Source organism: Aquarana catesbeiana, linkage group LG08 (assembly GCF_042186555.1).
Source record: "Aquarana catesbeiana isolate 2022-GZ linkage group LG08, ASM4218655v1, whole genome shotgun sequence".
NCBI lineage: Eukaryota > Metazoa > Chordata > Amphibia > Anura > Ranidae > Aquarana > Aquarana catesbeiana.
Genome location: NC_133331.1, coordinates 253,766,731 through 253,780,684, shown reverse-complemented (window position 1 = coordinate 253,780,684; position 13,954 = coordinate 253,766,731).

Below are 13,954 nucleotides of genomic sequence, written 5' to 3'. Positions count from 1 at the left end.
AAAGCAGTCTAGAGGCTAATTAGCCACTAGGATTGCTTTTACATGAAAGCCGCCCGCTGGCTGAAAAGAATGATACCAAGATGATACCTAAACCTGCAGGCATCATTCTGGTATAACCACTCAAAGTCCAGCAACATACCAGTACGTTGCTGGTCCTTGTTGGGCATATATTGTAAACTTTTTTTCATGCAGCCTGTGGGCTGAACGAAAAAAAGATATTGATCGGTGGGTATGCCCACCATTAGAATACCTCCCTTCATCCACCCACTTCTAATGATGGGCATACATGCACCGTTTATATATGCCGAAGCATGGGGGCATCCTCCCGCAAAAGGCAGGAGCAAATTGCTCCTCCACCCACTGCTGCCCCTACGCTTCGGCATATATGCTGAAGTATGTAACTGTGGTGGTGAAATCACCTCCGACAGCGCTGGAGTCACGGCTTTATATATCGTGGGAGCAAACGCTGTTGCTGTCAAGATAAATAAATCCACGTTGCAACTGAATGGCGTACCTGCTAAGCAAATGATGGTTAACAATAAAACAAAGTAACATTACAGTATAACAGTAAGGCTTACCATACCTGCAAAGCAAATACAAAAAAAAAACATAGTAAAAAATAAAACATTTAACGCAACCTGTGCCTAAAATATATATATGCCGAAGCATGGGGGAATCCTCCCGCAAAAGGCAGGAGCAAATTGCTCCTCCACCCACTGCTGCCCCCACGCTTCGGCATATATGCTGAAGTATGTAACTGTGGTGGTGAAATCACCTCCGACAGCACTGGAGTCACGGCTTTATATATCGTGGGAGCAAACGCTGTTGCTGTCAAGATAAATAAATCCGCGCTGCAACTGAATGGCGTACCTGAAAACAATAAAATGGTTACCAACAAAACACAGTAAACAGCAAAGTATAAAAAATCTGAAAAGCAAACATGGTAAAACATAATAACAATAAAACATTGCAGAATAGAATAGAGTAAAAAAGAGCAGAACAATAGAGAGAGAATAGAGAGAGAGAGAGAACAATAAAACATCAACTATTTTTGGTTTTTTTATTTTATATTTTTTTTTGTGTTTTTATTTTTTTTTTTTTTACACTTTTTTTTAGTAACTTTTAACTTTTGTAACTGGTTCCAGGTTTGGGTCTCTCAAAATGCAATGGCATCTTGGGAGACCCTGTGTTAGTGTGCCTAGTCTGTGCAGTGCTGAACCCTACGCTAATACTCAACTAGTGTATGGTAGCGTTCAAGGCATTCACCCATGCAAAGACCAGGATTGCCAGGACAGGAGGGACAATAAGACCGGGTGTCACGCCTAAATCCGCGCTTGCTGCAGACACGACATCTTTTTTGGGGGGCTCGTTGGGTAGGGGTACTCGGGATGGCATAAAGAAAATGCCTCTCATGCAGCCGGCTTACTGCATTTGGTTGGGGAAGGTGAGGTAGAGCACCGTCTGGAAACAGAAGGGCTCTGACAATCTCTTCCTGGAATTTAAGGAAGGATCCAGTCCGTCCTGAAGCTCTGTATAGCACATGAGCGTTCAGCAAAGCCAATTGAAATAAATAAACAGACACTTTTTTGTACCAGCGTCTGGCCTTACGGGCAACTAGGTACGGCGCCAACAACTGGTCGTTGAGGTCCACCCCTCCCATATTAAGGTTGTATTCGTGGACACAGAGGGGTTTCTCCACAACACCAGTCGCCGTAGGAATTTGGGTCGTCGTGTCTGCATGAAGGGAGGTGAGAACGAAAACATTCTTCTTATCCCTCCACTTCATAGCGAGCAAATTATTATACTTCAAGCAGGCTCTCTCCCCCAGCCTAAGACGGGAATCTACAAGCCGCTGGGGAAAGCCCCGGCGATTAGGTCGCACAGTGCCACATGCTCCAATCTGCTGATCAAACAAGTGACTAAAAAGTGGCACGCTCGTATAATAATTGTCCCCGTACAAGTGGTACCCCTTTCCGAATAAGGGTGACACCAAGTCCCACACTATCTTGCCAGCGCTTCCTATGTAGCCAGGGCAGTTTGTCAGGTCTACGTGACTATCTTTGCCCTCGTAAACCATAAAACTATATGTATAGCCTGTGGCCCTGTCACAGAGCTTATACATCTTGACCCCGTATCTGGCACGCTTGCTGGGAAGGTACTGTTTGAATGACAAGCGGCCAGAAAATTTAATCAGGGACTCATCAACGCAGACAACTTGATGGGGGGTAAACAAGTCTGCAAAACGTTGGTTGAAGTGGTTTACGAGGGGCCGAATTTTGTAGAGCCGATCGTATGCAGGGTCTCCACGAGGACGACAGAGTTCATTGTCGTTGAAGTGCATGAACCGCCAAATCTGTTCGTATCGTGCCCTGGCCATGGAAGCAGAGAACAAGGGCGAATGGTAAATTGGGTCAGTGGACCAATATGACCGCAACTTACTCTTTTTAATCAACCCCATGAGGAGGGAAAGGCCCAGAAAGGTCTTAAATTCGGAGACCGTAATTGGTCTCCAATCTCTGGCAAGGGAGGACTGGGGATTAACGGCGATGTATTGACCAGCGTATAAATTGCTTTGGTCCACAATAGATCTATAGAGATCTTCGGTGAAAAACAGCGAATAAAAATCCAGTGGCGTAAAGTCAACTGTTTCCACCTGAATTGCGGGTTGGCCAGTGAAAGGGGGAAGTACGGGTGCTGCAGAAGTGGTGGGTTCCCAATTCGGATTGGCCAATGCAGCAGGAAGGGCACTATGGGCACGACGGGCCTGTCTTTGTCTTCTTGGTGGCAGCGGGACACTACTAGTGCTTGCCACCTCACCAGCTTGAACTGCACTTATGGGACTCGCCACGTCACCACGTGATACTGCAGTGCTGGATGTACGACCAGGGTGTACTAGGCCGCTGGTGCTTGCCAGTTCACCAGAAGGAATGGCGGCGCTAGTACTTCTCTGCTCCATACGAGAGCCCTGCGGTTCTTGAACTTCAAGGACAGAAGAAGATTGGGGTCTGGTACGCCTGACCCTAGCAGGGACCACAACTCTGTCGTCAGAGCTATCTGTCATGGAGCCGCTGTCCTCTACAGGTTCGTATTCTGAGCCTGAACTTGACAAATGAGTGACTTCCTCTTCACTATCTGTCATGCTCAGAAACGTGTAGGCCTCTTCACTAGTGTACCTTCGATTTGCCATTTTGGGCTCTAAATTTAGGGGTACACTAGTGAGACTCACAGGCAAAAAAGCTCCTGACTGTCAGCGACTGTATCAAAACGCTACCAAAAAACTGTTAGCGATTGCAGGGATCAGGCCTGACTCTGCGAACGCTGCAGTTATGTGTGCTTAGTGTTTTGTAAGTGTCAGTTATCGATCGATACTGCACTTGGGTGGGCTGGGCAGGGCTGGGCCAAGGGGCAAAACGCAGGTGCTAGCAGGTATCTGGGCTGATCCCCCTAACACTGCGTTTCAGGGAACCCTAAACTGCTGGGGAGTATAGATCTGATCGGATCAGATATCGATCCGCTCAGATACTATAGCACTAAGGGAGGTGTATGCTGCGTGCGTGGGTTTTAGCGGTACTGGCGCTAACCTGACGCTGCCTGGGGCGACGCAGACCTTAGCTGACCCTAAAAATGTAATTTATATCACCGCCGGGCAATTAGGGGGTTAAACCTTTATAAGGTAATAAACGGCGGGTGCCCTAAAACTATAATAAACTACAAAAAACAAACTAGCTAACCAGCGTCACCCGTAACACTTAAACGGTGATCGCTGGTGAAAGGGTTAACTAGGGGGCAATCAGGGGGTTAAAACCTTTAACAGGTAGTATATGGGGGTCCCTGTCGCTATAAAACACTGACAGCGAACCTATATACTTACCTCCCTAACTAGCGTCACCTGTGTCACTAATACAGCGATCAGAAAAACGATCGCTTAGCGACACTGGTGACGGGGGGTAATCAAGGGGTTAACCTTTATTAGGGGGGTACCCTGGACCTAAGGGGGGGTACCCTAGACCTAAAGGGGGCTAACCTAACTGCCCTAACACTTGTAACTGACACAAACTGACACCAATGCAAAAAAAAAAAAAAAAATGCTATTGGTGTCAGAGTGACAGGGGGTACAGGGGGTTGATCGGGGGGGTGATGGGGGGTGACAAGTGTGCCTGGTGTGTTCTACTGTTAGTGTAGTGTTGTGCAGACTTACTTGATGTCTTCTCTCCTCGGCGCCGCGACGAAAAGACCGGCTCGAGGAGGGATGACATCACTTCCTTTCCCTCTGTTTACATTACAGAGGGAAAGGAAGCATTTTAATTCGCCGGGAGCGATCGGGAGGGGGTGGCCAACAATGGATGGCCTCCCCCTGACCCCTCATCACCCGGGAAGAAATGGCGACCGCCTCGGGCACCGGGGGGGGACCGATCGGACCCCCCACCCGCGGAAGGCAAATCACGTACATGTACGTGATTTTGCCTGTCCGTGCCACCTTGCCGACGTACATCGGCGTGAGGCGGTCGTCAAGTGGTTAAGCGGGTCTGTTACCTTCACTCTGCTTCCCTCTGTTTCACCGGCACCAGGTGAGTTTACCTCTGGACGATACACGCACTAACACTGGAGTACGTTTTCAATGCTTTATTAAACACTTGACTTAGGAAATAGCAGGAAAGAGAGGAAAGGGAAACTGCAGAAGAAACTCAAACATCTTCCTTTAGGGTTCTTTTAACAAATGTTCGGGTAGAATTCAGATATTGTATGGAATGGGCTCCCCTCGTGGGACACACTCCTTGCTCGTCTGGATAGGCCTCTCTCACCAGCCTAGCAGCCAGTACGCAGCACGAATCAAAGTCTCTGACACAGACTTGCTTGGGAACAAAATCCATACGATCCTCTGCCACAGGATAAATCAGATTTTCTGTAATAAATGTCAGTCACAGTGCCTGAACCTTTAAGCCAACCCGGCAACACTATGCTGTATAGTTACTTTCGGATACGTCCTCCAACCGAGTCACCAGGCCCCTCTATAGACCAGCACGATGCGTGATCCCTCCAAGACGGGTCCTCCCCTGGGATCTCCTCGGTTGTCCAGCTTCGCTAAACACAGGACCGACAGCTCAGGACCATTCCTCGGCCATGGGGTAGGCCCCAGACAAGCCTCTGGACCCACCCCTGCGCCGTAGTATCATGGGCCTCCGGAATGGAGGACCACGAGGTAGCTCCTTAACGCATACCTGTCGGCCAGGAGGGCCATCAGGTGGCTGAAAAACGAACCCCAAAATATGGTGTCTGTCCCATAAATACCCTCGCCCAGAATGCAACTTGGAGGACCACCTCCACCGAGTTGTCTGCAGGACAGAAGAGCATTGCCTTTCCAACACTAACCAGTGATAACAGCGACACCCACCGGTCAGCATGGAAATACACACAACGTCAGCCAAGTTGGAACAGAGGCAAACTTAACCTTCCTAACAAACCAAGTTACTAAATTTACCTAACATGCGGTAGATTGCACATCTACCAGCGCTACACCCCTTTCACACTGAGGCAGTTTTGAAGCACTTTTGCTCTAATAGCACCTGAAAAGCGCCTGAAAACTGCCTCCTATTAATTTCAATGGATACTTTCATAGTGGGATGGTATGCTTGCGGGGCAGTGAAAAAAGTCCTGCAAGCAGCATCTTTGGGGCATGTTTGGAGCGCTTTACAAAATGCCTCAAAAACACCCCTGTCCAATAAAATGAATGGGCAGCGCTTCCAAAGCGCCTTAAAAGTGTTTCAAAAGCTCCACAAACAGTCTTTTTTTGTTTAATTTTAAGGTCACCGCTAGCGCTTCAAAAGCACTGCAAAAGCACGGCAAAAACTACCAGAGTTTTATCGGAAGTTTTTGCAGCACTTCAGTGTGAGTAGTTAAAGTAGGTAGTTTTTGCCATCTAGTATGCATCTTGTCTAGCAGTAATAATTGAGCATTGCAGCAGCAGAGGCAACAGAGCAAAAAAAAAACTATTGTAAGGCATTTACTTTAAAAAAAAAAGCTATAGGTATCATCATCATATAAATTGCCAAGCAAGTCAGACCATAGCTTTTTGTGATCTACCTAACACAGTGTAGAAGCCACAAACCACAATCCTCAAACCCCTTTTTTATGAGTTTAGGCAGTTGATGTGCTGAACAAGAAAAAAAATCACAATGCCATGTTTCAGAGACAAAAACAAACATTTTTACATGGTAGCTTGACAACAATTTGATTGGGACCCAGGGCAGCAAAGTAATGCCGCGTACACACGAGCAGACTTTCTGGCATATTTGGTCCGACGTTCTTCCCGCCGGACTACCGCCGGACTTTCTGAACGGACGGACTTGCCTATACACGACCGGACTTTCAGGCAGGCCAGGTCCGCCCGTCTTTCCGACGGAGTTACGGCGGACTTTCAGAATGAACGGACTTGCCCACACACGGACAAGTCTGTTCATTTTGAACGTGACTCGGGTACGACGGGACTAGAAAAGGAAGTCAATCTCGCCGCTTTTATCGGCGAGATTGACACCTTGCAATCCCTGTTGTGGGGCATACCAGGCCCTTAGGTCTGGCATGGATTTTAAGGGGAATCCCCTACGCCGAAAAGTCGGCGTGGGGTCCCCCCCAAAATCCATACCAGACCCCGATCCGAGCACGAGAGAGCGCCCCCCCTTCTGAACCGTACCAGGCCGCATGCCCTCAACATGGGGGGTGGGTGCTTTGGGGGAGGGGGGGCGCCCTGCGGGGCCCCCCCACCCCAAAGCACCTTGTCCCCATGTTGATGAGGACAAGGGCCTCTTCCCGACAACCCTGGCTGTTGGTTGTCGGGGTCTGCGGGCAGGGGGCTTATCGGAATCCGGGAGCCCCCTATAATAAGAGGGTCCCCAGATCCCGGCCCCCCATGCTATGTGAATAAGTATGGGGTACATGGTACCCCTACCCATTCACCTAGGGAAAAAGTGTCAATAATAAAACAAACCACAGGTTTTTGAAGTAATTTATTAGACAGCTCGGGGGGGTCTTCTTCCAGCTTCGCGGGTCCCTCCGGTTCCTCTTCTCCCGATGTTCCAGTTCTTCGGCCGGCTCCTCCGCTATCTTCATGCCGCTCTCTTGCCAGCGGAGGTCCAGACTTCTGGATCTTCTTGTCTTCTTGGCTTCTTCCCTCTTCTCTTCTCTAGATGTTGACACGACGGTCTCTCCGGCTGGACTGACTGGTCTCTGAGCGCTCCGATGTGACTTATATAGGCGGAGACCCCGCCCCCTTATGCCAGCATGCCCAGGGACTGTGACGTTTTAGGGGGAGTGGTCAACATCACTCGGTGACCACGCCCCCTAAAACGTCACAGTCCCGGCATGCCCAGGGACTGTGACGGCATAAGGGGGCGGGGTCTCCGCCTATATTAGTCACATCAGAGCGCTCAGAGACCAGTCCAGCCGGAGAGACCATTGTGTCAACATCTGGAGAAGAGGGAAGAAGCCAAGAAGACAAGAAGCCAGAAGTCCGGACCTCCGCTGGCAAGAGAGCAGCATGAAGATAGCGGAGGAGCTGGCCGAAGAACTGGAACACTGGGAGAAGAGGAACCGGAGGGACCCCCGAAGCCGGAAGAAGACCCCCCGGAGCTGTCTAATAAATTACTTCAAAAACCTGTGTAGTGTGTTTTATTATTGACACTTTTTCCCTAGGTGAATGGGTAGGGGTACCATGTACCCCATACTCATTCACATAGGGTGGGGGGCCGGGGTCTGGGGGCCCTCTTATTATAGGGGGCTCCCGGATTCCGATAAGCCCCCCGCCCGCAGACCCCGATAACCAACGGCCAGGGTTGTCAGGAAGAGGCCCTTGTCCTCATCAACATGGGGACAAGGTGCTTTGGGGTGGGGGGGCCCCACAGGGTGCCCTCTCCCCCAAAGCACCCACCCCCCATGTTGAGGGCATGCGGCCTGGTACGGTTCAGGAGGGGGGCGCTCGCTCGTTCCCACCCCCTTTCCTGACCGGCCGGCTGCGTGCTCGGATCGGGGTCTGGTATGGATTTTAGGGGGGACCCCACGCCGTTTTTTTGGCGTAGGGGGTTCCCTTTAAAATCCATACCAGACCTAAGGGCCTGGTATGCCCCGCACTCGCCGCAATAGGAAAATTTATTTTTCTTATAGCAGCGAGCGCGAGATGCAATACCCTGCCCTTGCGTCGTATCTGGTCCGTCGGACCAGCATACAGACGAGCGAGCTTTCCGTCGGACCAGCATACAGACGAACGGACTTTCCGTCAGAAAAAGAGTCCGACGGAAAGATTTAAAACATGTTTTAAATCTAGGTCCGGCGGACTTTTGGGGAGAAAAAGTCCGCCGAAGTCTTCACAGCCTTCCGCCGGACCAAGTATGCCGGAAAGTCCGCTCGTGTGTACGCGGCATTAGATGAGCATCATGTGTTTAAAGGCTCCAGTTATAAATGTAATAATATATAGAGTAAGCACACCACATGCAGAGAATGCTTTTGCAATAAAAGTGTATTCAGTATATATAGAAGCACCAATATCCAAGTATGACATGTACGTATAACAACCAGCATAAGACATAATGAGTATTTGCTACACTATTAAATCCAAGATATATCCAAAGAATACATGCTCAACTTTTCGGGGTGAAAAAAAACTTTTCTTTTCAAAAACACACCATCCAGATTTTTGTTTTTTTTATCCCCTGAAACCTGAAATCTGCTGAAAAGGTCTGTGTTCCAGCATCTGGCACTGTCTGTTGGGTGGAGTTATCTACTGATCCCTCCACCCGACAGGTGTAGCGTAGTTCTGACCTGATGGCAAAGGGAAAGCAGCTGTGTGTGTTCAGTAAAGTAACTACTAAACACCAATAAAAGGTGTGTTTTTTTTTTTAAATCTGACAATTATATAATAATAAATAATAAATAATTTTATTGCTGCCATTGCCTTCAATGAAGGGGAGAGGATGTTTATTGCTACTGTTGAACACCAGTGAAGGGGGATATTTATTGCCGACACTGCCATTCAACACCAATTAGGATTTTGGATATTTAGTGCTGATACTGGCACTGAACACCAATGATGGGTAGTCATTTTGTGACTGAAACCAATGAAAAGAGCGTTATATTATTTCTAACACTGCCACAGTAAAATTAACCTTGGTACTTTCACTGACACCAATAAGGGGGATATTATTGTTGATTTAGACTGACCTCAATGAAGGGGTTGTTTATTATTTCTGCCACTATTACTGACAACAATAATGGGTTTATTAATGCTGCCCCAGCCCAGAACTGAACACCACATGGCTGTATCTGTGGCAGTGTGTTGCTTCTATACAGCCTGGTGTAAGAAGGGGACACAGTGACAATACTAAGGTGAGAGATGGGGCCCCTGAGGATGGAGCTTCCTCAAAGGTGACTATGCCTTTTATGATATGCATGTCTTTTCCTGGTTTTATTTTGGCCATCACCAATTTAGAAATTCTATAAAAATGATTCTTTTAGATGTGTATCTCAAAACAGTTACATTGTTGCTGCGGCCCAAATATTGCTCTTTTTAGGGCATTGGTTGATGATGACGACAAGCTTTAAAAGGATGTGAGGGGTGGGTGGATTATGGCAATACATCCCTAAAAAATTCAACACTAGCTTAGTCCTACACTTACAAATCCCCAAAACATTCAGCACTAACTTAGTCCCACACAAATGAAAACACAACACTGTGGGTAACAAATTAGCAGTTGTGCCAAGACAGAAGCAGTAAATGGACAATAGCAGGAAGGGACAGTCATTAAAATGCAGGTTTAATCACCACAGCCCAGTCTGCTGCCCAAGACCCCTTACTTCTACTGCAAAGACTTCAGCAACAGGCAGTAGGCTCCATCTTCACTTGGACATGCATATCCCCTCAGTGTCCAGAGGGATGTGTGAGAGTTTGTAGCCTATTGTGTTTCTGTAGTACTGATACTTATATCACAGAACTACAGAATTCCAGTCATAGAAATACAATCTGGAGGGAATCCCCAGCAGTGTAGAAATCAAATATTCATATTGATTAGCCAGAGTCTTCAGGCTAATAACAAGAGTTACCAGCTTAGGTATTTACTAATACCCATAAGCACTGGAACATTATCATCTCCTTTGTAGGTTAATGGGACTCCCAGTTTGGGCCTAATCCATCTTCTGAGACTTTCCTCCCATCAGTGGCAGTTCTTCCACAGTTAGCCAGACCATTTTCAAACAAAACGACCTACCCAACTAATTTGTAAGTACTTTGTAATGAAACAAAATGAAAGTGAAATAGACTTCTAGTAAAGACTACACTACCTTTACAATTTCCCCCCTTTTTCCTTACACAGTTCAAACGAATTGTGGTACACCCCACTCTTGGTTCATGAAGCTCCACTTGTTAACAGTCGATGGGCATTTGGAATGAACCAGAGAAGTCTTCGCTTTATAGAACGTTGCATTCAGAACTTACCTACCATCTGTGTCCGGAAAAAAGGGCTGGATCAACCGATTGCCTTGGGCTTAATAGAGAACTCCATGGAAATACGCATGGGCTATACCTGTTCTGATTACAGGAATCTTGGTCTCGCACATAACGTACTACTCAAGCTTGCAGCAGCCAATTATGAAAAAGAAGCTCCAACTTATGTACATACGGCACCTGATAATATACCAGGTCAAGCTGTGATATTAAAGCAGGGTTTCAACTCATTGGCAGAGGGGACCAATATTTCTTCAAGCAAAAGAACTAAAAATGCTAAACATACAAGCTATCAAAAAACTGCAAACCAGCAAAAATACCCTGTTTCAAAAGGAAACCTGCTGGTGCATAAGAAACCAGCTCACATCTATCCTGGTGCCAGTTCTAGACCACAGTTTGCCACACTGGAATGCAATTTATAAGAAAAATAAGGTTCACACAATCTTACCCGGAGATCAGAGGAATCTATTAAATAATCAAACAGATAGTGGCACTGTGGATAGTGACACATGTGGAAAAATCAATTTACATAGAAGATTTATCAATGCCTTTTTATCAACAAAGAAAATAAAATTCTCACAGATAGATATGACAGGTTTCTCAAGGTGTGGAGTTTGTGGAATTTATATTATCACCCAACCCTGTATTGCTAAAAGTCTGACAACCCTGTAAGAAGCCAACCACAGGTGACTGGGAGTCCCTTTTGCCACACCAATTACTCTCCTTTTTTCCCCACTTACAATCTTTCCCCCTTGCTGCCATTCTTCTCTTTCCTTCATTCAATTTTTCTCCTTTTTTTTGCAATTGAGCACCTGGCAAAAAGTCCCCTCTATCCCTCCCCTCCCCTTCCATTCCTCACTTCCCTCTTGCAATCACACCTAATATTTCCTAAAATGAGCATTAGTCGCTAAATTACTATGGAGTTATAAAGTAGAACTATAGGCAAAACTTTTTTTTCAGTTTGGATAGAGTAAGGGAGTGTTATAACCCCTGTCATATTTTTTTTTTCGCCCTCTATGTCCCATTGGAGACATTTCCCTTCACATCCTATCCCATAGCCAATAAGGAAGTGAGAGGAAATCTCTGCAAATTAAGGGTATTCCTTGGGGACCCCCAGGTTATCAGAACTCCTCATTTATGTGTTTTGTATGAAATTGTGTAATCATAAAACTTAATCATAAATATTACTTGTGAATATGACAGCTTTCTGCTCAACAGAAATTAAAAACTTTTGTTTCACTCTCAAGTATCATCATTCAAGAATATGTGATTCAAATATCCTTGTACAGGCAGTAGGCACTGGGGGTTCCTACACACCCAGGTCATTGTGGCTGGATGATATATATATGTACCATGGTCAACTTGGGGACTGCTTGGATTTACTTGCTCATCTGCATCACCATGACCCTGTGAACATTCCAAACAACCTGACACTCTGGGTTCAGACATCCTTGTAACACCTTTGACAGCACTCAATATGGTTATATTCTGTTAATGTTTACTGGAATGCTTCAGATAAGATATAGTTGTACAAGAGGGGTAATGGTTCAACTGAGCTTTGGTTAACAGCATCAGCTCAGTAGAATGATTCCCCCAGTAAAACAGTTAAGATATTTGGCAACAGCAGGATATTATACAGTGGGGAGGGAATGTATTCAGACCCCCTTACATTTTTCACTCTTTGTTATATTGCAGCCATTTGCTAAAATTATTTAAGTTCATTTTTTTCCTCATTAATAAACAAAACACACAGCACCCCATATTGACAGAAAAACACAGAATTGTTGACATTTTTGTAGGTTTATTAAAAAAGAAAAACTAAAATATCACATGGTCCTAAGTATTCAGACCCTTTGCTCAGTATTTAGTAGAAGCACCCTTTTGATCTAATACAGCCATGAGACTTTTTGGGAAAGATGCAACAAGTTTTTCACACCTGGATTTGGGGATCCTCTGCCATTCCTCCTTGCAGATCCTCTCCAGTTCTGTTAGGTTGGATGGTGAACTTTGGTGGACAGCCATTTTTAGGTCTCTCCAGAGATGCTCAATTGGGTTTAAGTCAGGGCTCGGGCTGGGCCATTCGAGAACAGTCACGAAGTTGTTGTGAAGCCACGCCTTTGTTATTTTAGCTGTGTGCTTAGGGTCATTGTCTTGTTGGAAGGTAAACCTTTGGCCCAGTCTGAGGTCCTGAGCACTCTGGAGAAGGTTTTCATCCAGGATATCCCTGTACTTGGCCGCATTCATCTTTCCCTCAATTGCAACCTGTCCTATCCCTGCAGCTGAAAAACACCCCCACAGCACGATGCTGCCACCACCATACTTCACTGTTGGGACTGTATTGGACAGGTGATAGGCAGTGCCTCCTTTTCTCCATACATACCGCTTAGAATTATGGCCAAAAAGTTCTATCTTGGTCTCATCAGACCAAAGAATCTTATTTCTTACCATCTTGTAGTCCTTCAGGTGTTTTTTTAGCAAACTCCATGCGGGCTTTCATGTGTCTTGCACTGAGGAGAGGCTTCCGTCGAGCCACTTTGCCATAAAGCCAAGACTGGTGGAGGGCTGCAGTGATAGTTGACTTTCTACAACTTTCTCCTATCTCCCGACTGCATCTCTGGAGCTCTGCCACAGTGATCTTTGGGTTCTTCTTTACCTCTCTCACCAAGGCTCTTCTCCCCCAATAGCTCAGTTTGGCCGGACGGCCAGCTCTTGGAAGGGTTCTGGTCGTCCCAAACATCTTCCATTTAAGGATTATGGAGGCCACTGTGCTCTTAGGAACCTTAAGTGCAGCAGAAATTTTTTTGTAACCTTGGCCAGATCTGTGGCTTGCCACAATTCTGTCTCTGAGCTCTTCAGGCAGTTTCTTTGACCTCATGATTCTCATTTGCTCTGATATGCACTGTGAGCTGTAAGGTCTTATATAGACAAGTGTGTGGCTTTCCTAATCAAGTCCAATCAGTATAATCAAACACAGCTGGTCAAATGAAGCTGTAGAACCATCTCAAGGATGATCAGAAGAAATGGACAGCACCTGAGTTAAATATATGAGTGTCACTGCAAAGGGTCTGAATACTTAGGACCATGTGATATTTCAGTTTTTCTTTTTTAATAAATCTGCAAAAATGTCAACTGTTTTTCTATCAATATGGGGTACTGTGTGTACATTAATGAGGAAAAAAATGAACTTAAATGATTTTAGCAAATGGCTGCAATATAACAAAGAGTGAAAAATTTAAGGGGGTCTGAATACTTTCTGTCCCCACTGTATATACATATGTACAATGGAATATCACTTGAACATAACCTGAAAGGATAAGCAAAGTTAAGCATAGATTCTGACAATACTATTAAACAAAAAAATCCAGGCTGGCATGTTCAACCTTTTTCCTAATGAGAGATGAAGCTAAACAAGGATGGTATAATACCCTTTAAGTAGCAATGACAGAATGTCCCCGTTGCAGATCTGAC